General features: G+C 40.0%; 1 long non-coding RNA gene across 1 annotated transcript in view; it reads left to right on the forward strand.

Moving 5' to 3' along the window:
- The first annotated feature begins 3,177 nt into the window (after positions 1 to 3,177).
- Positions 3,178 to 23,289, forward strand: part of LOC115341903 — a 56,263-nt gene continuing 36,151 nt past the window's right edge. The window contains exon 1 of the long non-coding RNA XR_003923568.1: positions 3,178 to 3,328. This is a non-coding gene — a long non-coding RNA (uncharacterized LOC115341903). The remainder of the gene's footprint in view (positions 3,329 to 23,289) is intronic.

Genomic DNA, 23,289 nt, shown 5'->3' on the forward strand with positions numbered 1-23,289 from the left:
GGTTTTAATACTGAATGAATGGTTAAGAAAGACCAACCTAGATTTGTCACCGATTTCCCCCTCCAGAAACAGTGAATACATTCCGAAACTGAATAGTCCTACCAGGCTTCTCCACTTCCGTTCACATTGTGGGATAACGTGATGGGACAGTCATTTTTGCAGTTCAGAGACAAAGGGAAGGCCATGCACAAGTATTCCCTGAAAAAACCCAATTTATCAGTTAATTCATGAATCAAAATGAGTTTATGATGGCACTGACTGGATTTTGACTCAAGACTGGGTGTTAACACAACAATGATTCAGCAGTGGAGAAACAAGGAGATTTGAAGCCCAATTTTAAGAGGAGTAGAGCACACACAGATCTCTGGCTTTCACTGACAAACTCACAGTGACATCAGAGGAAAACTGGCACACCGTTTATGCAACTATTTCAGTTAAAGTGTAGTAAATGCATTGCGCAGTGCTAGTTTGTACCTGTGATAGTTTGATATTTATTTGTTAATATAATACTAATTTTGTGTCTTTTGGTTAAAGTCATTATGTAAAAGTTCGTAAAGAAACAAAGAGAGATAAAGTATAATATAGAATTTTATCGAGTCTAAAAATTTTTAGAGGAAAGTGAGGAAAAGCATAAGATGAAAAAAACCCTTCTCCTGCATAGCAATGGGAATCAGACTCTGCTATAAATATCCACAGCTGAGTTTTAATATGGGTAGATATATTTAGAATATTATAGAGAAAAATACTACCAGAATTCCCATGAGAAGCCCCATGTCACTAAGGGGTGCTCTGGAATTCCCAGGTACTGAATGGTGAAAAAATCCTGCTACTAGAGGCAGTGCTTAGTTATGTCCTACTATGCCAGGCAGCAGATTTCAATAAATACAATAGTGTAGAAACTGGGGGTAAAGACAAGACTGGTAATAAGGATGTGGATTTGGAGAGCAGATTGCCTAAAACATGATGAAAGTATTTACTCAAATAGTTAACACTCTTTTGATGAAGGAATCCAAAAATTTCTATCTTATAGTTCTAAAATCTGATAAATGAAACAGCAGGTATTCTAAATAAACCTACATGGTTACTGCCTAGTTGGAGAGCAGCACATACAGTATTTCAGAAAAAAATAAAAAATTAAACTGAATACCTGAAAAAATTGTAGCCTGGTCTTAAGGTTACACAAGACTGCTAGAATAAATGGACAGATGTTAATAATTAAAGACATATGAGTAAACAGAAAATGTAATATGATGCAATATGGATTTTTCAGGATCATCACCATAGAAAAGCCTGGTATCTTACTTTGATCAGATAATAGATTTTATAAACAAAGGAAACATGATGGATCTTCTCTAAGAAGAGGTCATAAATTAAGCACTGTGTCATGTAGAAGTTAGTTGTTAGATAAGATATAGAAGGTGGGCATTAGCACCAAAGCAGTAAAGCAGACAGGGAAATGGCTGGGATGTTCCTGGGTGGTTGTTAACATGGAGTCATGAACGGTGAGTTTGGAAAGCTTGCGTTTGAGTTCCTCCAGGTTATACTGGCAAGTTGTGATTAATCTTCAGTATAGAAAATGGGACTAACATAAATAAAATGAAATGACCCAATGTTTTCAAAGTACATAATACAAGATATGAAGTCATTTGCTTGAGGGTCAGTGACAGAAGTCCCTCCTTCATCCCACCTGGAGCAGACTGCAGGCTGAACTTCTGCTTCTCAGGGCTCCCAGGCTGTTGCGTGTCCTGGAGCAGAGACCTTCAACATCTACCAGTGTTAAAAGTGTCCATGTAAAATAGCTGTTAATTAGCACGCAGACCTCAGCTGAGTTCCCAGACACTGTATTACCAAGTTACTGTCATTTCCTATGGGTCAATGAATATTGATTAAAAAAAGCATTTGCTGCTGGGCAGTTTACACAGCTCCTGCCCTGCTTGTTGGCAGTGGGTTATTCCATTATTACTGGCTTACCTCTCCCATGTGCCATACGAACATGGAGCCTAATCGATCACTGCAATGCAGGGCACATACAGGCTGGGCATTGCAACACTTGGTGCTGTGGCCCCTTTGTCCTTTTGAGGATCTAACCCCCAACACCTTTACATCGTATAAAGAAATGGACAAATCAGAGGTTTATTTTATTACTACATGTATCCAGATTTTCAATCAGTGTAGGCTGTTAGTGTTCAGTCAAAGGTTTTTCAGGTTAGGTGTGGACCTGAAAACAAATGCCATGTTGTTTTTACATTCAGAAATATTTGGTATGTTTGCAGTTTTTAATAAATATTTTGTGTAAGTAGAACTCACTAGTACAACTATGAAGTTTGAGCTGTATTAAAAAATGCAAAACCCTTCATTTTTAACAAGCATACTACAGTCATATAGCTTCGCCCTTCCCTCAACCCTCTGTACTCTTTCTTTCTCTTCTGAAAGAAAATGAAGTTTTCAAACGTGTTATGAAAAGAAAATACATTTAGCATCACCAACTACAGTGATCCTGTGGATTGTGTCAAATTCAGCCTATGCCACCAGATTTACACTTCAGATTTCTCACCTGTGGCATTGTCACGATGTTACCATTTCCCATCCTGTGAGACATATGGGCTGATCCTCTAAACCTGGCAGGGACAGACCTCACGTTGACTTCACTGTTTGCAGGCTCCAGCCTTTACTTTTTCTACAGATCTGAAAGGGAATAACAGAAAGGACCATCGTGATCTAACACCATTATCCTTCGGCACAGCGTGTGTTCAGATTTTGCCAATTTTTTTGAACTCCAATAGGACATACAGCAAGGGTTTCCCACAGTATATCTATCAGCAAAAAATTATCCCCAAATATATATTTTTGCTTCTACAATGGGGTTTCTCAGACACAGGGGCATGACTCCTGTCTAGGTGTGCAGAGAATGACAATGATCTTCTCCTTCCGTACTCTCCTTTCCGATAGTCCTTTTCAGTTGGGTGTGCTGGATATGACTTTGAAAACATGGCTCTATAAATCACCTATAAACAGAATTTGGTGCGGTGATGCCCGTTTGAATCAGCAGAGGGCCTGAAAAACTAGTCTTATGAGATGTATGTTATTCATTCACTTCAAGAGGTGCCATGAGCACTGTCCTCACATAGCAACAATGCTTAGTCAGGGTATATATACCCAGGATACAGTTTCACATTACAGCTAAACTAAACTAAGGGCTGGCTTCCAGTAAAAGCAGGAGGTGTCAGTCCCTCTCTCGCCTACTCTGTTCCTTCCTCCCCTTGCCTCTGCTCCCAGCTGCTTGATCTTTTCCTCCTTTGCGTCACTCTGATACTCATCTGATCACACGGTAAGCTGGGTCAATCTACTAACCTTGCAAAAAAAAAAAAAATTTGTTTGTTTGTTTTGTTAGATTTGTTTTCTGCAGTTTTAATGAATTAAATTGGCCCATCATGCCATCCACTGAGCGTTGGCTTGGGCTGGTGGGAGCCCACAGCTGGGCTCCAGCCCACGGTGTGTGTGTGTGGGGAGAGCAGGGGTGCAGCGGAGGGCAGAAGGACAGCCACCGAGGCAGCAAGGAGCCAGTACCTCTGTCACCACCACCCCCTAGGATATAGCTGAAGGCAGAACTTTTGCAGCATTTGACATCGCTCTCAGCTCGGCTTTTGTTCTCCTCTCCCCTTGAGTTCCCCTTGAACTTGCTTGCTGATCTCTCCAGCTTTTCATTTCAAGAGAGAGTTGGTTGGATGACAACTGCATATGCAGCATGTACATTTGAAAAGATGCACGAGGGATGGTCATAAACACTCTGCCCTTCGTATCTTTCTAAGGTAGTCGTAACTGTATCCTAGACCTCGGAAGCCGTAGCACATAACACACTTAGAGACCCAGATGCCTTTAACTCCAGAGTGGGCAAGCACTCTGTGCAGTGCAAATTTTTGATCTGTGAATTTAAGAGCTGAAACATTTTCAGGCAGGTTCACATTTCCTGAGCAAAACTCATTTAAATTCTCAGGGCTGATCTTAAACTGCAAGCAGACTCACTTAATTTGTTATGTGCCCACTAGCTATTGACAAAGATATTACTCACTGTTCTTGTCTTTCTTTTTTCCAGAGAAATCTTCCTTATCTTCCTGTGTCTTTCACAAGTACTATTTTCCATAATCCATCAGATTTCATATTATCAGATTGTTTGAAGATGTATGTTCAGATTTCTTTGCTTGCTTAGCAGTGTGTAAACACTGGAGACCTCAGTTAGATTTATATGACAAAGGAAGTGACAGGATCTCTTTGACGAAGCTAAGCAAGAGGTCTGAAGTATTAGACTTCTGGAGGATGCAGGCTGAAATTAGTGGTTAGGACCTGTCCTTCACCAGTGGCACAGGGTGATTTATCCCTATACCCAATGTGTAAACTCAGGGGGGATCCTGAGGGCCTAAGGTAACAGCCCTGTTCAAAATCTAAAATTGACGTCTATCAAGAATTTTGCCCCAGATCTGAGAGCTGCCCCGATTCTTCTGCAGGATTATGTCACCTCATAGAAGATGTGACTCAAAATGGTGACTCACTAGGTCCTTCTCCTTAGTCCTGAGCAGAATTCACTATAAATTCTAGCTGATTATATGTACATATATAATATATAAAAAAATAAATACAGATAGGATGTTATTTATAAATACAGAGAGGATTGTGGAGTTAATTGCAAGTTTAAATGTCTACTTGAAATTTGTAGGTATTTAAATAAAAGATTTGGGAGTAGAGACAGTTATGGTCTTCTTGGTGAAGACGGAAATACAAATTGCCACATCTCAGAGTAATTGGATTTACAGTTCTGGCAGTGGCATATCTTCTCTTACTTAGTGCTGTGGTTTAACCCCAGCCAGCAACTAAACACCATGCAGCCGCTCGCTCACTCCTCCCCCCCCCCACAGTGGGATGGGGAGGAGAATTGAAAACAAGTAAAACTCCTGGGTTGAGATAAGAAAAATTTAATAATTGAAATTTTTTTTTAAAAAATAATAATTGTAATGAAAAGGAAGATAACAAAAAGAGAGTGAAATATAACACAAGAAAGATAAGTGATGCACAATGCAACTGCTCACCACTCACCGACCAATGCCCAGTTAGTTCCCGAGCAGCGATCCACCCCCCCGCCCCAGCCAACTGCCCCTGGTTTATATACTGGACATGACATCATATGGTATTGAATATTCCTTTGGCCAGTTTGGGTCAGCTGTACTGGCTGTGTCCCCTCCCAGCTTCTTGTGCCCCTCCAGCTTTCTCGCTGGCTGGGCATGAGAAGCTGAAAAGTCCTTGACTTAGTCTAAACACTGCTTAGCAACAACTGAAAACGTCAGTGTGTTATCAACATACTTCTCATACTAAATCCAAAACACAGCATTATACCAGCTACTAGAAAGGAAATTAACTCTATCCCAGCTGAAACCAGGACACTTAGGTGGGAGTTTTCTCTCGAGGCACTTTGTTACTGACCATGTGAGAAAAACTGCATCATCTGTACATCACTAGACTCGGTGCTCCTGGATACTGTAGGTTTACTGACAGCACTACTGCAAGTAAGCAGTAAAATGTCCACCGTGTGGTATTATAGCATATTGCTATTGCCATACAGCTGCTACTGCTCCTTCAGATGAAGCTATCCAACTGTTTGCCTGGCATCCTCTGCTACTGGGGTTGAAGTTTTCTAATACCATAAACAATTGCTTGCTAAAGAAACTGAAAACAGACCTTGAAATGTACTATTTTTCAAGTTAGGTTTTGAAACCCATATGATCTGCTGCTCTTCAGGGCCAATGAACACTCTTTTATGATGTAGCAGTATGTTTTATAATATGAGGAAATATATTTTTAAATGTGAACAATTTATAGCATCACAAAACAAATTTATCATAACATTACTTGCTCTCAGAAGGTTTAATTTTCTTTGAAATAAGCTTGAAAAAACCCATTAGGAATCCTAGATTCTAGGTTGTGAAATTCCAGGAGCCATGGAAAATGTAGGAAAGGATAAAAGAATGACTCTCCTTTTCTGGTATGCTCTGAGCCCACCAGATTGGTCTGCCTGTACAAAGGAGCTTAGAAAGGGTCAGATTTGGCCAGCTGGGAATCCCTGCTATACTGTCCATATGTTTTAACAGGTGGAAGGGTTGCTCAGTTCTTTGCTCTTCTGCTTGGAAGTGGGTGATATTTGGAGGAGCCTTTGGGTGCCCACTGGGCTGGACCAGTTCCAGCACTCTGAAGCTGCAACAGATAGGATAAGACAGGCATTCACAAAGTCAATCTTTAACTCCTTTGCAGTGGAGAGAAATAGTTTCCTTCAGAGGGCATGGAGATCAGTTAAACTAGGCCCCTGCTCTCTATCTCTTTCCAGTAACTCTGCTGGGAACTCAGGGAAATAGCTTAATTGGTCCTCTCTGCTACACCGGTATAAATAATAATAAAATTCATGTTCATTTGTTGTACAGTTTGGGATGAAATTTCTACTAAAATGCATAAAAATCATATTCATCATTGTAGTTCTGTTTTCATGATTCATGCCCAATTCACTGAATAAAAGACATATGGGGGGGAAGGGAGAGAGAGAAGTGGAAATCAAGTTAATACTGAGGAAATGTGTCAAGTAAAGTCCTTGTAAACTCTCAAGGTCAACAACATGAAAAAGCACTCAGGAAACCTAATAAGGAAGCAAGTAAAAATGACCTCATATTTATGAGAAGCCAGATAGGAGAATATGGCTTTGTATTTGCCCTACTGCTGTTTACATTTCCTGTGGTTTTAGTTTGCTGTACTTACTAATATGAAATTCTTGGAGCAAAGAAGCAACATAAATTTGCACCTCCATCTATGACAGGCAATAACTGCCATGCAAAACTGAAGGGAGAGTTCATACCCTAAGCATCTGAGGACAGTATTGCCAGGGGAACCTCTCAGGACTCATCACCATTCCTCAGACTGAGAGGAAATTACAGGCAAATATTCACTGGCAGGTGAATAGCAACAAAAAGCTTAATAAATGTAAACTTCCTTAGCCCAGGTATGTTTAGGACTTCATTGTTATGTAAAGGACCTTTGCAACAAAACATAACACACATTTAATATTTATAATATACCTATTGTATAACCAAGGAACTTTAAACTGTAGAACAATGCTGTTACAGTTTCAACAGGGTTATGAAGCCAATAAGATCCATTTGTAACCCATTAAAAATGGAACACATTACCTTTCTTAGCACATTTTCCGTCAGCTTCAAAAGAAATTAAAAAATCTGACAGAATTCTAAATTCCTAGTGATGCAACTTTGTACATCTGTTTTGAAGGAAACTTCAAAATTTTGAAAGCTTTCATGCAAAACCTGACCTATCAGAACTCTATCAAAAAAAGAAGAAAATAATAAAACATGTGTCTTTAGTGACATTGATTTTTCCCCCCCTTGAAGAAAATACGGCAGCTGGCTGCCAGAACTGTTACAGATCTGTCAGGATATGTAAACTGGGAACAACCAGAGAAAGAAAACAGCGACAAAAGGGATGCCTACAATTTCTGAGCATTTGAGCTGCTTCTGCGTCTTCCTGGGCTTTTGGGCTCTTGCTGCACATTAAGGACTTGAGAAGCTCTGGGCTTCAGTTGTAAAGGCAGTAAATGAGGCTCCTTGGATATGGAGGAATATCATTGCTGTCTATGCAGCCCTTGCAATCCTTGGTCTCCTTAGGCAAGAGGCTCACTAGCTTTCTCTAGTCCTCAGCAACCTCCAAAACAAACTTTTAGGAAACAAGGCAGATTTTAGATCGAAAAGCTGCCTGTATTTCAGAAGAGGTTTACACAAATATACAAGCTCCTATCTAACCATTTTTTGTTTAAAAGCAATTTTCCAGGAAGAAGAAAATCCTGAAAGTACTAACCAGCTCTCTTCAGACCTATGACACTGCAGTTAGTTGGACTCCACTGAAACAGTGACTGAGCAGTCAGAGATAAAAATAAAATCCTGGTTCATATTTCATTCATGCTCACAGAGCAAGATTCAAGATATGCTGAGTAAGCAGTGTTTGACCGCTTTAAGTGGCTCTTTTATGTTATTTTTTATGAACTACTACACTGATAATTAATATCACTATTAAATGAACGTCAGAAGCTGCAGTTGTTTAGGTCTTTGCCTTCATATCACAAAGGTGGACAATTGCAACAGTCTGTTCTCCAGATGAATTCTAGAGACCACTTAAAAACCCAGCTCACCTAAAGCAGTTCTTGCTTTTTATGTGGGAACGGCTGGGATGAACATGCAGTCTCTGTGCTATGCATCTTTGTTTCTACATAGCATTTGAAATCTAATATCTTATTGACCACTTCTGTCAGGTCTTTTCTTTTGGGGAAGAAATAACTGAACATTTCTCATGGAAAGTCCTTGCTATGGGAATTGTCACCTCCTCTGTAGCTCAGATTTGTAGCTTAGATAAAAGTCACATTTACTTACTCTAGGTTTTCCTTAGTCTGGGCAAACAGCCAAAGAAGAAAGAAAGATAGCACTAGGATGGTTTGGTTTGTGCCAGTTTTTGATAGTGGTTATTCTAGAGTCTCGATAACTGCAGAAGTCATCAACAGCACAATGGTCAGTGTGATAATAAAAAAACAAAATTGAAAGCCTATTTTTAGAGACTGCTTGGAGTTCACTTCGGGACAAAAAAGAGCTGGAAATCACTCTACAGCAACACATGTTATGTGATTGCACCAGTTGCGTAAAGGCTTTTAAGTGTAAATCTCTTTAAAGACTTTCCATATGGGGAAAATGTCAGTTAGGAGGACCTGGGTAAGTGTCATGGACCCTGTGGAATGTAGTCACGGACTTCATTTGGTGAGCTGGACAGCTTCCCAGCTATCAGCAATTCCACTGTGGCCTGAGACAAGAAATGAAAGACAGAAGTTGCTATATTTGGTATAAGCTAAATGTAATCCGAGCCATTAGAGCAACAAGGGGGTCTTTACAGGGGTGATTTCTGTAGCTCCCAGACAAATAAGGGGCTTGAGATTCACCCAGAAGTTCTACCTCTGAGGTTCTCACCCTCCAGGTCAGGCAAGGTTTTTTAAATTGATCTAACAGATAGGCTTGAATACCGTCTCTTCCAACAGCAGATGGGCAGTCAAAGGCTGTTGGGCAATGAGTTCTCTGGCAGCAAAGAAGGATAAACAAATTCTGGCTCAGAAATTCTTAGATAAAGTATAGGCTTCGGTAATTATCACTGAAGAGGTTGGAGGAACTAAAAGCAAGGACCATAATTCAGGCCAGCTTTAAAGAGATATCCAATCTCCAAAGAATTAATGATGTGTTTCATTTTTATTCCTTTTCACTGAAGTCATCTGCATAGTTTCATCCATTACACTGTGCCTGTACACTCTTTTACTAGCATTTTGATATAGTAAGCAGGTACAATTCTATCTGACCCTCAAATCTTCTTACCAACAGTCTTAAGGACCTACATAGAATGAGGTATTAGGATATAATATATGGGACACTTTTCCTATTAAACACAGAAATTCTCCACTTCCAAATGGAAATATAACACAGCTTAGAAAACAATTTTATATGCAGAACATATTAAGTTTTGGCTATTATAGATCAACATATACCAGTGAAACCAATGGAGCTACTCCAGTTACCAGTAGTTAAGGAATGTATTTCTTTTAAATTTAATATTTCTTTTTTAAGCATTACATGCATTTTACACCATGGTCCAGCAACCTGTGTATCTTCTGCCACTCATATGGCCCCATGTGCCATCTAGTGGAAAAGGTCAAACTTAAAAGATACTGTCAACCTGAGCTAGAAGGGTTTACAGTGGAAAATAAAAAGAAAATACTAAGGAAACAGGGAGTCTTTTTATCTGAAGAGCAGCACATTGCCAAGTGCAGATATATGATAAGTCAGTGGAGAAGGATCATATTTGACAACTTGGAATTAATAGGAAAATTATTTCCAGTATAAATAAACACCTTTGAATCTTTAACTGCATAGAGAGCAATACTGTCTGAGGGACAGAAGAACTTGTTATTCTAAATCTAGTGGTTAGTCTTGATTCCAGAAAGGTAATATGGAGAAGGATGAGGATGCAAAGATAAAAGATAAAGGTAGGAAAGAAAAATATGAGTGGAACCCAGAATATGAATGATCTTGAAGGAAGTAGTAAAAGCAGTTCTTAGAAACAATGTCAATTTTCCTATTGTCTGAAATGCAAATGTAGAAGAAAGCAGTGAAATATCAATATAGCAAATTACAATAACAATTATTTCATGCTTAAAAAATTTGGGTTCCATGTTTTTCTTTTTTCTTCCATTTTGTTGTCTCTCTCCAACTAGTCTGCTCCAGAGATCTATTTTCTTTCTTTTTTCTCATTGTTGTAGAATACATCTCTTACATCTTCCTTCTTTTCTTCAGAGTCTTTCCTCTCTTCTGGAGTTGCTTACAGCTGTTCTTCCCGATCCACTCTCCCTATCTTAGTCTCACTTTCTTCTAGTTTAGAATAAGACTGTGACTGTAGACCTAGTTTAACTGCTTTTTTCTCTGGACACTTAAGTCATACCAGCAGTTCATACCATACTAGAAACACATGGGATGTTGGCAAGTCAAGCAAGTCCTCTCAATGGAGCCAGGACATGGCAGCAGTGCTCTTAGCATCATATGCTGGGAGGAAAGTTTTACCTCCAGCTAAATCTTTTGTTCTGAGACCAGGCAGGCGAAAATTCATTGCTGCTTAAAGCAGAGAGAACTAAGATCCCCCGCAAATGACATTTGGGGCAAGACACCAGCGTGTCAAAGTTCAGCACATTCTCTATGACCTTGCATGCTTGAGTTTTAGATATAAGCTATTGGCACGGAGGAATATATTTGTGGAGGTAGTGGAATTAACCCCATAAATAAAAACCATTTTTCCCATCCCATTTAACAATCTCAAGCCATTTGAATGACTTGCCGAAAAAAAAGAGAAAAAAGGGTCAAGAAACCAAATATGGGCCCTGACTCTCTTCCCACTTTTAACACCCATGTGGATTCACTATAGGTGTTGCTGCTACAAATTCAGTAGCAAGGTCTCCTTCATTACTTTTAACATGCTACAAAAGTTGACCTGGAAAATGTAGGCAAAGGCAGGAAAAAGTGATTATTAGCAACTTCTATCTCAGCAAACATATAGAGTATTTTGTGAGGTAAAGAATGTGTACTCCCCCGTCTAACAGCATATCCTTGTCAAGTAAGTCTCAGTATTGCTGATAGCCTCAGAGGTGTGGGAACTTCTCAAAGAAAATATTCTCCAAAATCTTTCGCAGTGGAAAGTGTCAGTCAGCTGAAAGACGGGACTTGCTGACTCCCCTCGTCTTGTTTCTCTCCTAATGGATCTCTTCTCTGGCTAGATGAAGAACATATAGATATGTCTTCATACACTAGCACCAAACAGACATTTGCAGAAAAATCTAGCATTATATTTCTTATCCTTCTGATCCAAGACAAGACTTTAATCAACAAAGAATATCACAACATGAATGAATTTTTCTGGAAGAAAAAACACTACTGGAAAGTGTAGAATTTAAGTTATTCTAACTGCATTGCTAAAGCAGTTCTATATATTTTCTGGCCCTGCCACTCACTGCTTTAAAGGCCTAGTCCTCTTATGAGTGTACTTCAAATCTGTGAAGTGTGCACAGATAGTGCAAACATAATACTGAGCTGTGGAGGTTCAGTGAGTATCCGTGTGGTGGTATCCACTGGAAGAGCTGAATGATGAGGAAGGGGGACTATGCAGTTAACTTCTCCAAGTGCATGTAGCACATTGGCTGGAGCTAATCAGGGAGCTAGACCTTCCTTCTTGCTCTCAACAAATTGTTTGTGAGTATGTTTTCTACTTGTGTGTACATATATATATATATATATATCACACTTGTAGAGCTTTTCCAGGTTATTCCAAAAGTGTGTTCCCAAGAAAACATGCCCATAAAATACGGTGTATTCCTTTCCCCTTATAAAACGTTGGTACATCATGCTAATTTCTAGTCCTAAAATCAGGGAGAACATAATACTACAACTGCCTGTGCTCATGAGAATGGGAAAGATGCTAGCCTACCCTGGGACCAAGAAAAAACATGAAATAAATCAGAAATATAACTAGATTAATTTAGGGTAGAGTAATTAAAAGATAAAATGCATGAATATTAGGTTATAAAATTATTGGCATGAATTTATTAAAACACACTTCAGCAGTCAGAGCAGAATAAAAGCTTATTTGCAACTGGTTGTAATGGGCTTGGAATCAGCTTTAGTATTAGAAGAAAGTTCAAATACAGTAGGAAGGAAATGTAATACAATAAAGCATTGACTCAGGGGGCTGATTGGGATAATGAAATGCATTTCAATGAATTCTGATGGGCAAAGTATTATTACAGTGGAGCTTATAAACAAGAGAGGAATAGATGAAATTTGCAACAATGGTACTATATTGTCACAGTGACTTTTATTACTACAGAAATTATTTCAAAGTGTGAAAGGTACTGTACTTAGTGTTCTAATAACTAATCTAAAGTGACGATTTTACTGAGCTTTGTTGTTTATCAGCATCCAAAGTATAGACTCTGTGTCTACTCCTTGACAGAACTGCTAATGCTCTATTCATCTTGTCAGCTGTGAGTCTCCTCTGCATGCTAAGACCACAGAGCAGATATTCAGCACATCTATTAATATGAAATCCAGGGAGGCTGTGGAAGTTTGCTTTTTTGCCTGCTCTGTGGGGGCCTCCTGTGGCCTGAATTAGATGGCTCCTTCTCTTACGGCAAGGCAAAAATAACTCTTGACTTACGATTTGTGAAAACACCATGGCTAATGCAAAGATCACAGAACAGTGGTTTGCTACGTGTGTGTTTTGAAACATTACAAGTCACATTTTATGAACTTTTTATTTGTATATTATTCCCTTTATCAAATAGATGCTTTTTTTTTGTTGAAAAGTTCATCATTTTATAAACCTCAAAGCTGACTTGCCTCAAAATATTAATTAAAACCCCCAGATTTTAAAATTGCACAACTTTTTGACAGATTTCTTCTCCACTCAACCATGTAATCAAAACTTATTAGGAACTGAGGAACATGGAGCAATTGCGTAATTTCTTTATTCTCCCAACTCTGCATTGATAATGTTACAACATTCCCTTAACCTTAGATACTTTTAGTTTGAAAGGAAAACTGTGAATTTTTTTTAGTTTTGGAATATTGGTTAAGAATTTCTGTGACTGGTGCTGAAGAAAAGAGGGTAAGAGGGTAGGTGAGAAGATGATATGCAATACATCCTTTGAATATATTTAAGGTAGCATTAAAATCATTTTGCATCTAATAAGGCTTAAGATGTCATCGATGGCTTGATTAATTGCAAACATTATCTCTTTTCCCACCATCTTTTTTTTTTTTTTTTCCTTAAACTGTATGTTCTGGATAGGATTATGCATGTCTCTTACAGGGTTATGCTTTGTTAGCACACAATATGTTTCAGGCATTACCACAGTATGTTTCCTTACTACTATTCTGGTTGCAGCACATCTGATTTAAGATGTGTCTTTGCCAGTTTCCCACTCACTGACAATTATTTCTGGTTCTTCTCCAAGAGGTTATCATACACACCCCTTATTTGTGCCAATTACACTGCTTGTGTGATCTGGGAATTATATGTTTTTCAAAAAATACAGCCTTTATTATTTTTTGAGAAAGATGCGTGCATAGATCTGATGGATGGTGCAGTCACACCGTTGAAGGGGCACAACCAAGGATCAGCGATCTCTTGCAGGAGATGAGGAATGAGCACCTCAAAGGTGAGGGGGAAACTCTTAAATCACATCTGTTGCTGAAAGTGGACTCTCATTCATTAGTCCTAGTCTGTTTGCAGTTCATGAATGTGTGTCTTTCATAAGTTATTAAAAATCTTGCCCCACAACATGATTAGTAACACCTAATGACAGCTCATATTTTACCTGGGCAGCCTGTGAAACATGCTGAGTTCATGCTCTCTGCAAGACATTTGCATCATATGTCTCATTCTTCTTTCTCACATCTGTTGAGGGCATATAACAGAAAGGGAACATGAGCACTGGAGAAAGAGCACATGAGCTTCACTGCAGGGACCATTCCAACTGCCAACAAAATAAATCATATTACAGGAGGTAAACGCGAAGCCAATGAAAGTACCACTTGGGATGCTACTATGAGTAAAGAATTGTTTGCATGCATCCTGTTCACAGGCATTCCCATGTCCAGCAGCCACATCAAGGGAAAAACAAGCAGTATAATAACAGATGTGACAGACCACAAAATGCTACGTGCTATATCAAACTAGCCCAGAGTCTATAACTGAGGTTAGTCAATAATAGGCCATGCCTTCCCCATGTGGAGTGAAGAAGAGGAAGAAAAGGCCCATCTTGTTCCTGCCCAAGAAATATTATTTGTATTGTGTGTGAGAGCAAGGGTCATCCATTTCTCAGCTACAATCAGCCTTTGGAAAGTAGGAGACTCACACAGCAGGTAGCAGGTTTCAGCGATCACCATGCATCATGTGGGACTGGCTGTCAATGGAACACAGGAAAGCAGAAGAAACAAGCATACAGGAAGGTCAGTTTTCTGCCTCACTGTCTTTAGTTTCTCCTTCCCACCCCCAAAGCCTTCTCTCCTGCCTGTTCAAGCCCTACATAGTGAATGTGCCAGAGCAAACCAGTGCAGTTCAAATGCATTCAATCAAACACAACTGGCCTAACAAATGGGGGACGTTCAGCAATCTAATACTCCTCCAAGGCAAAGCTTCACAACCAAAATAGGCTTTTGTCTTGTACAGCTATTTGATATATGCTCTAAGCGAGTAGGAGCTTTCTGTGTATTGGGAGGCAGTGTCTCCAGTGCTCACAAAAGTAGAATTGTCTGCATTCAGTCTTTCATCTGTGATAAACAGGTCTACATTATGTACTGTGCTCTGGGTTAATATATTTCTCTACACTAACTGGAGAGGAGCGATAGTTGTGAATGCAGGCTATCAATAACTCAGATAAAGTGGTTCTGCAGATGTACAGATGGAGAAGTCACAGCAAGAAGCTCCACTGACGTTACCTTAGTGCCTACTGTCTCCAACCACGGGCCAAGGACCCGCTCTGCCAGAAGTCATCCCAGCTAGCGTCGGGTAATACCAGTTGTCTAATACTGCTGTGCAATTGTCTCGATACGCTCTCCAGTAATGTCCTGCCTTTGGACAGGGGCCAAAGGTATTTCAAGGGGACTGATGTGGGGATCTCTCCCCTTACTACCTCCTCCACAATGTAGGATGTCAGGACCTCTTCCTAGCAATCTCCCCACGGGAGATCTGCCCCTTCACACCTCCCTGCCTCGTTCTTCTCCCTGTGGGACTCCATGATGCCCCTTTACCTCACATCTGATCCAGCATTTACTAAAGAAAAGTTTCAGCAGAAAGGGAACCTAACCTTTCTTCCCCACCGCTCTTTTCCTATTATTAGATATACCCTCCAGATATCACCACCTCTTCACTCTGAGATGAGGAACAGGGAGCAGAAGATGCAGGAGCATGAGAGGGTTAGGTGAAGGGGGCCAGAGCAGTCCACAGAGTGCTGCGGCTATGGTAGTGCTATCGGCACCTTTAATTTCAGTATTGTCAGTATCATTGTCATTTAGAGCTGCAGCAACACCATCATAACAGTATATTGCCTGTCATCAATACAGACAGGGCAAAAAGCAGCTTCGCAATACAAAACCTAAGTTTAGGTTATGAGTAACGCTCCACAGCCACAAGCATGTGGTCTGTTCCTCATAAATTAAGTTGTACTTTATGTAAGATTCGTGCTTGATTCTTTCTGAGAAAGCCCAGAGCTAGAGCCTTTCCAGTAACAAGGCAACGCATTCCGTCAACAGAGGGAGATGTAAAAGTAGGGGGGGAATCCTAAGTAGTCCAACGGCTAAACGCATTAAGCACCACCTATTCCGTGGAGGCTTGGGGAAACACTTCTAAAACTTCACCACTCGCCCCACCACCGCTAAAACCTGGCGCGCGTACGCCGCAGCCGAACACCCGTCGTTCTGAAAGAGCGTGGAGGCACCACGACCCGCCAGGCCCCCGCGGCACGGACGCCGCAGCCCGCCTTTCGGAGGAGCCCGCCCGCCTTCTCCCGCTTCGCCCGCGCCCCGCCTGCGCCTCCGCGCCGGCCCCTGCAGAGGGCGCCGGAAGACAGGCGCAGGGCCGGGCGCAGAGGCGGGCGCGGGGCCGGGCGCAGAGCGGGCCGGCCGCAGAGGAGACCGGCCGCCGAGGCTCCCTACGTCCCCGCCGCCGGCGGTTTCCCCCCCGCACCCCCCCGCTCCGGCTCCGCACCGGCGGCTTCGGCGGCCCGCGGCCCCGCCGCCCGGCAGCTCCCCGCCGCCGTTCGGGGCTCGGGATGCTCGCACCTCCCGCTGACATGGTGCCGCGCGGGACCGGCGTGATGATGCAAGCTGTCGGGCTTGAGGCAGCAGCGGCCGCGAGCGCCTCGGGTGAAAGGCCAGCGAGGGCTGAGGTGTGGCCTCCCTGGTTGCTTTCTCCGCTTCAAAAAAAGTGTAAGAATGTGTTAAATGGGTGGTGGAAGGCATCCTGCGCACAGCTGGACCTCCCTCTAGCTAAAAGGGCGAACATAGAACTGTGGTGTCAGTCACTGGGGGTGCTTTTCTTGGAAGTTGGAAGCCGCGTGTTAAAGGAAACAAAGGAGTGATGCACTTGCAAAATGGTGTAATAGAACATCATGTGATTTTTTTTTTTTTTTTTTTTTTACTTTAAGCTCCTGAAAACCTTCAAGACTAATTATTTTCTGCAAAGGCACAGGCAGAACAGTAACTATGCACTCAGCAAAGACCCCTTCATATACTTCCATGTCAAAACTATAACCAAAAAAACCCCAACACCAAAGAAAAAGGCTACCATGGCAAGCACATCCCTCTCAAACCCTATTCTTTTCTTTCTTTTTTTTTTTTTTTTTTTAACTGACATAGACTGTTATACTTTCCCAGCTGCTGGTCAAAGAAACCAGGCAGAAGGGGTTTCAATTTAACATCTCTGCCAACAGCTGGCACCCAACCAGCAGTCTGATTCAGCAAAGTGTTAAAGCGAAAGTTTCAGTGCTTTCCAGAAACAGGAGGGGCTTAAGCAAATGCTTGAAGTTAAATATGTCCGTAAGGGCTTTGCTGCATTTGAGACCATGGATGCACAGAAATGTCAGCCCTGGGCTTGCACCTCCATCTCGACAAGAGAGTTTTGGACCTGAGAGGACTATTGCCAACGGAGCTTGGTACTTTACAGACCAGATCTGATAGGAACACTGCACGCTTGCATAAATGCACATCCTATAGGTTTCTTCTCAGGGGTATGACAGTAATACCACAAGTGAAAGAAAAGTTTTCTTCCTGTTTATTCAAAATGTTAATGGGACAGTTTTGAATATGAGAAAGAAAGACACCAGGAGAACCTGAGATTCCCTACTTCACCTCGGAGAGTCAAAAAGTGTCTTTAATATGTTTTGGTGTTGTTCTTGAACATTATGGGGTTATGTAGGTTGGTTGTTATAGAGGCAGGGTGAAAAACAGGCAGCTTTCTGAAACTAATTTTCTATAAAAAATTGTTGTTAGATTCTGACAGGCTTTCAGCATTACCCCATTTTTCTGAAACAAGAAGAAGAATCCTCTGTTTTAAAAGACGTGCATCAGAATCAGGGGAGGAGAACTAGAGACTGAACCAGACGTTGATCTGATGAAGGTCAACAGATATGAACTACACAGATACAAACATTCAGTGGGGTTGCACAAGCTAAGGATGGAGCTTGGCATCTTCAGGAAAGATCAGCAAGTACTGTTAGGTGTACCACAGTCACCACCCTAGCCCATCATTCTTCCTCTAAAATTGAAATAACCAAATGCTTTCTGTATGCCAGAGGGATTTGCTGGGGGAGGAAACATTTCTTTCTCTCTAGTAGCAAATGACACCCTTGAAAAACTGGGTAATTAATCAAGCCTGTATAGCTCTGATACTGTATCATAATAAGATTGATCGATCGCAGGGCGTACTCCGATGGAGACTGGTAGAAGAAATTAATTACTGACCTGGACTTATTAGGAAGTTCTGGTGTACTGTGTTTGGCAGTATATTGGGGAAGCCTGTCGCACATCACCTAGTGAAAAATGAAAAAAAATAGCCCCATAGGACAAAAAAATTATATATATAGACAAATAAATTGAATTATAGAGAGGATCAAGATCTAAAGTAAGCCTTTTTTTTCCTGGCTCTAGAGAATGATGTAGGATATAGCAATTTGTTTAAATAAGGCACGACACTTTTTCAGACCTAGCTCTTAATAACTGAGAAGCTTAAATCATCAATATTTCCTAATCTTCCAGTAATTAATGGCATTCTAGAAAGCAGGCCTTGAAGAACCATTTCCTGGAAAGATGTAGTGATTTTTTTAATTAAAAATTTGGTGGGATGAGAAGAGAGATTTAAAAACTGCTATGAAGAATGAAAGTGAGTAGCAACAAGGTGAAAAAAGGTTTTAGCACCATAATTATCCTAAAATTAAGAGAGGTAAGATATAAAGAAAAAGAGAGACAATACTGCAGACATAAGATGAATTGCAAGAGATTCACCATGAAGAAAAAGGAGCTTTTCAGGTAACAAGTATCAGAAACATACACAGGTTTAGCAATCAGCATCAACAGTGTGAATTTGTGCTGTGGGAATATATCGTAAAAATAACACTAGCATAAGGTATTCTCCTACTGCCAGATCTGCTAAGCAACTAGGAACTTCATTCTGCACCAGCTGCAGCTTCCAAGTGGTCTACAAATGTGACATATGGTCTACAATACATAGATTGGTGCTTTAATACTATGGCTGCCCCCCACTGTACCTAAGTATGTAGGACATATGTTAGATTACATTACTTAATTGTGCATTACCTTGCATCTGTAGGCATTAATTTACAAACTTCTGATGCATTTTTTTAATATAAAGGATAAAATTTTCTGAATTTTCTGTGAATCAAATCTTAGTTGCAGGCCTTATGTTGTTTTTAATGCATTGAGCATGCGAATCCATATGCAGGTTTCTTTGCTTTGGCTGTTGTGTTATACTGGGATCTGTTCTGGGATGGGGTGGAAATGTTTCACTGGAATTAACAGAGGATTTCTAGGGGACTATACATACACAAAATAAACTAAGGTCTAGACAAGAAAGAAAGAAACAACAGAACAGTGAAGAAGTCATGTCAACATGCACCATCAATAGGCAATATTAAGTTTAGGGTGGCTCGTACATCAGGCTAATCTTTAGTAGGATACATTGATAGTTGCATAATAATTAAAGATTTGGTGAAAAGTTCTTAAAATCAGCAAAATTAGAAAGGAAGAATTGTTTTCTGACTAAAGAATTCCACAATTCTGTATATTCCTCATAGTTTTGCTTTGTTTGGTGAACTCTTCATACTGAGATCTTTTAGGGTAGTAAAATAATTGCAGTCATGCCTGTATTTATTGATTGTATCTTTTAAATGTTAACAGATTATTCATCATTATGTAATTGTCCCTTCTTCTAAAACAAGTACCATAAACATGTTTGACTGTGTTTTCACTGTACTTTTGTCCCAAAGATTTAAAATTTCATGGGACATTTACTGGACATTAATTTGTTCCACATACTGAAATGTTTGATTATTTAATTTTTGTAAAAGAATCCTTATTTTATGCCACAGAGTTAAAGTCTTCAAGTCTACATACTCCTTATTTTTTTATATTTTGGATACAGGAAAAGTTAACCTGTGTCCCAGTATGTTCCATAAGCTCCTGATGGACAATCGCATTCAGCAGAGGCCTCCTCGTGTCTCAGTGACTTCATAGTTCCCACTCTGATCATGTAGTCTACTGGTAGGCAAAGGATTGGACTCAAAAGATGAAAATCTCTTGAAAAATAGCTTATCTTTTAAATTCCTTTATTATAGCCAAGTAATGGCTATATTAGTGTTCTTTAACATGTCTTTAAATGTGAGATTATCAGTATATTAATGTAAAAGTCCTCAGAATAGCTCCATCTAGGTTGGCTATTACTGCTGCAGAAAATCCATTCTATGTTGGATGTGCCCTGGAAGAAAAGTCCATCTCTCCTCTCTCTCATCCATTTTTCTCTTCCATTTTTATGCTGAAACTCATCTGTTATTTGAAGAGAAAAAGGGGAATAGCAAATCTCAAAGCACTGAAAGTGTATTTCCATTTACTCAGGTTATGTGATGTTTAGATTGCTATGAGGTATTTGGAGAGCCGGGTTATCTGTTCTAAAAAAAATCCAGTCACTGTCCTTAAAATTTTAATTGCCATAAGATTAGGTTTTGACAAAGCTTTATGTCCATTTTGCATTGTAACATGCTATCGTGCAACATGACAACATTGGAATAATCTAGCACATAAGAGCTAAAAGTGGTCAACAGTGTGTATGAATTTGGATCTAAACCTGCTACTGCTTGACATATTGATCTTAATTAATGGAGCCTGATAGGGTATTTTTATCTTCACAGCTAATTGCCTCTTGAATTGATAGGAAGTGATACCTTAACCCATAGATTTGCAGGAGTCTAGATGTACTCTGAAGGAAATTTCACTGCCTTCTTTTTTTATAATCTATCCTAAACTGAAGCGGTTGTTTGGGAATGCGCAAGGGGAGGGAGGGGGAACTGCTGTCAGAGACAGAGCACCGGCCAGTGCTTTAATCTGATCCAGTAAACATGTGCTTATAAAGCTATGAAATTATACTGGGTCATCTAATAGCATGACATGAACAAAAGTAAAGAAAAGGAGGGTTTTCATTTTTGACACACAATTATTTTGGCCTACAATAAAGTAATTTGTCTGAGGCTATCTAGACAATCAGGGGCAGAAGGTAGGAGTTCTAGTTTGTTCTTCCATTATTAGACTTCTTTTTAGCCTTGTATAATTTCCCAAGATTCAACAGGACTCTCATTTTCTAGTTGGCCGTTAAAGAAAATGGGGAGCAGCTAAGCAGTAATTTAGCAACATTTTATAATGCATGGAGCCATATGGAGACAACATGATTCATACTTAAGAAAGCACGTACTTTCTGGTCATCAATATGAGAACTTCAGTTACGATTACTTGTGGGTCATGAGGTAGGACAGTAGGACAGTACACTGTCAAAACCCATTTTTATCTTTAATCTCTTAGTGTGATTTTTGTCTCTTTCTTAATGAAAGCTTTTGTATCAGTGCATTTATCTGCCTGTCTGTCTCAGGCCACAGTTGAGTAAGTTGAAATACAGCTCTTGGACTGGTGTTTCCAGTTGGAAGTTTTACAGGAACAATGACAGAAAGCTTAGTTCTTGTTAGGAAGTACAGTGGCTCAGCAGCACAGGTCATTTGAGGATGCTGATGCAGAAACATGGGATTAAATCAAATTGATATTTCCCCTTAATATCCTATCAGAATAATCTTCTTATCCCATATCATTAAAGCACATAAGAACTTAAGATGACAGCTAAACACAATTAGAATTTCCTAGAGGATACAGCAGGGCATTGGAGTATGGCTCTAATTACATGTACAGGAATCATGTTCCTGTTCAAAAGGATTCTTTTCTCCAAGCGTCCTGCAGGGATTAAGCAATTCATACTAGAAAGCCATTGGTCTAACTCTCCCCTGTGCAACCGTGAGTCTTACTAGATGGTCTACGACAACTCAAAGTCACTACAGCTGAGGCCATGACATTGAAATATTTTGGACATGACATTAAAAAATTAAAATTGAGAAAGAGGCATAATTTTCTAACACAGTTAAAACTGACTTACTTTATATAAAATGAGTGACTAAGGGAAGGGAGGGGAACTGCTTGGCTTTTCCAGCCTCCTCCTTTTTTAAGAAGTGTGCACTACTCTTTACTGTATTTGCATTAGCCATTTTTGGAAAGAAGGGGACTGAAACTTTCTTCTATCCATTAAAATAAACTTTATTATTATCCTGGATAGGGTACAAAGTTATGTTAAAAAGGAGATCCTCGAGGACATTCATAGGCTTAACAACGTAATTTCCATGTTTAATTGTAAAGGTTGTTCAGTCAGCAGTCAGAATATGCCTAGGCCACCACCAGCAATGTAGCAGGTATTTTAGTGTTTTGTTTCTTGTTTTTCAAACTGTGACTGTGTTTCTTTACATTAATGGGTTTAGACCAGACACAATAGTGTTGCATTGCTTTCTCAGTTTGCCAGATAGTGCCAAATGTTGTATATGAACATCAGTCTAACTAAATGAAAGTATATATTTCCTGTATGCATGTTGGTGATGATACCTATTTCACATCTTAGAAATTAGGAAAGTATTGATTCTTGTTATTATAATTTAGTTTTAATTCTGCTGATGGCTACCTCAGTAAAAATGCTATTAATATTTTAAACATTCCAAGCAATCTTCAATAATGGTAAATGATTTCCAGAGAAAAGTGAAGGACAAATAATTGAAGTAAAAAGCAGACATTCCCCTATTGATTTTTTACTAGTTTAGGTTTATCACAATCTTAATCCCTTTGGTGTTCTGCTAACTTATTTCTAATCTCTCCTGCCACTTCACTCTTCCTCTCTCTCAGGGTCAGATCCAATAGAAAACCCAGCATCTCTAAAGAAGGATTTGGATAGGATGAAGGTATCTGAGACCAAAACTTGAATCTAAAATCCCCCTTTACTCAGGTGCCACCATCTCACTCAAAGTCTCACTGGAAAACTTTCCAGGAAAACTTTATTTTATGGAGTATTTGTGCGACTTACACGTTTCAGAACCCACCAGCTAGTGAGGATTTATTCAGTTGCCTCAATCCAACTTCACCCAGAAGAGTACCAAAGCATCAGGCAATATCTTAATTTGAGTGGTGGCAGAGGAGCAGAAAAGAGAGCAAGGAGGAATGTGACTTGGCATCGCAGAGCTCTGAGCTTTCTGCAGGGATCCTGGGCTCTGTTCAGGGACGACAGCTGCATTTTATGCAATGCCTGTTTAAAAGAATTTCTCAGTAAATTGTCTGCTGATTTGAATTTATTCTACTTTCATTTTTTTCCACATCCTGGGGAAGCAGGGGCTTAGCATTGGCTAAGCAGAAATTATGGCAGCCTTGGAAGTCATGAAAGCAATATTCATGGGCCAAAGTTTTCACAATAATTTCCAAAAAGAAAGGAAAAGGAAGTGTGCTTATTTAGATTTCATTGCTTCCGAGG

Source organism: Aquila chrysaetos, chromosome 5 (genome assembly GCF_900496995.4).
Source record: "Aquila chrysaetos chrysaetos chromosome 5, bAquChr1.4, whole genome shotgun sequence".
In the NCBI taxonomy this organism is placed as follows: domain Eukaryota; kingdom Metazoa; phylum Chordata; class Aves; order Accipitriformes; family Accipitridae; genus Aquila; species Aquila chrysaetos.